Source organism: Macaca nemestrina, chromosome 8 (genome assembly GCF_043159975.1).
Source record: "Macaca nemestrina isolate mMacNem1 chromosome 8, mMacNem.hap1, whole genome shotgun sequence".
Classification (NCBI taxonomy): Eukaryota; Metazoa; Chordata; class Mammalia; order Primates; family Cercopithecidae; genus Macaca; species Macaca nemestrina.
In genome coordinates, this window is record NC_092132.1 from 130,887,291 (window position 1) to 130,888,275 (window position 985).

The 985-nt window shown below is 36.3% G+C and overlaps 1 pseudogene; it reads left to right on the forward strand.

The window, feature by feature from the left end:
* The first annotated feature begins 284 nt into the window (after positions 1–284).
* LOC139355974 (U4 spliceosomal RNA) lies at positions 285–443 on the forward strand (annotated as a pseudogene).
* Positions 444–985: the final 542 nt, after the last annotated feature.

Consider the following 985-nt stretch of genomic DNA (forward strand, 5'->3'; position numbering starts at 1 on the left):
CAACCCAGACTTCTATATCCATTGAATAGGCTGTTCAAGAATGAAAAATAAAGACTTTTCAAAGGAAGGAGAACTAAGAATTTGCCACCAGATGATCTGCTCTAAAAGAAATGCTAAAGGAAGTTCTTCGGACTGAAGGAAAATGATACCAAAGGGAAACCTATAACTTTAGTAATTTTTAAAAAACGAAGAGCCACAGAAATTATTTTAAATGGATAAAAATAATGGACTTTTTTTGTTAAGTTTTTTCAAATATGTATGATTATTGAAAACAAGAATTGTTTAGCTTTGCACAGTGGCAGTATCATAGCCAATGAGGTTTATCCAAGGCACAATTATTGCTGGTTATTGCTAATTGAAAACAAGAATTATTTTACATTGTCTGGTGGAATATTCAGTGTATATGCAGAGCAACTGAAATTCTTATGCATTTCTGGTAGAAATGCAAAATGGCACATTCCCATTTTCGAGAGTAGTACATTCTAGAAAACTATTTGGCAGTTTGTTATGAAGTTAAATATACACATGTGTAGAACACACCCAAAGGCAAGAAAGAGAAAGGACAGAACTGTGCAGGAAGTGGGAAATGAAGCAATCCCACTTTTAAGCATTTATCCTACAGAAACAAAAATTTTACATTCACACAAACATCTGTGTGCAGATAATGAGAGTAGCTTTATTCATAATCACCAAAAACTAGAAACAATCCAAATGACCTTTGCTGCTGAATGAATAAACAAACTGTGGTACATCCATACAATAGACAATAGTCTACAATTTATGTGACACTCTGAAAAAGGCTAAACTCTAGAGATAGAGAACTGTTTGTCCAGCGTTAGGGATGGAGGGAGGAGGTGACTATAAAAGAGCAGCATGGCCAGACACAGTGGCTTGTGCCTGTAATCCCAGCACTTTGGGAGGCTGAGGTGGGTGGATCATGAGGTTAAGAGATCAAGACAATCTTGGCCAACATGGGGAAACCCCA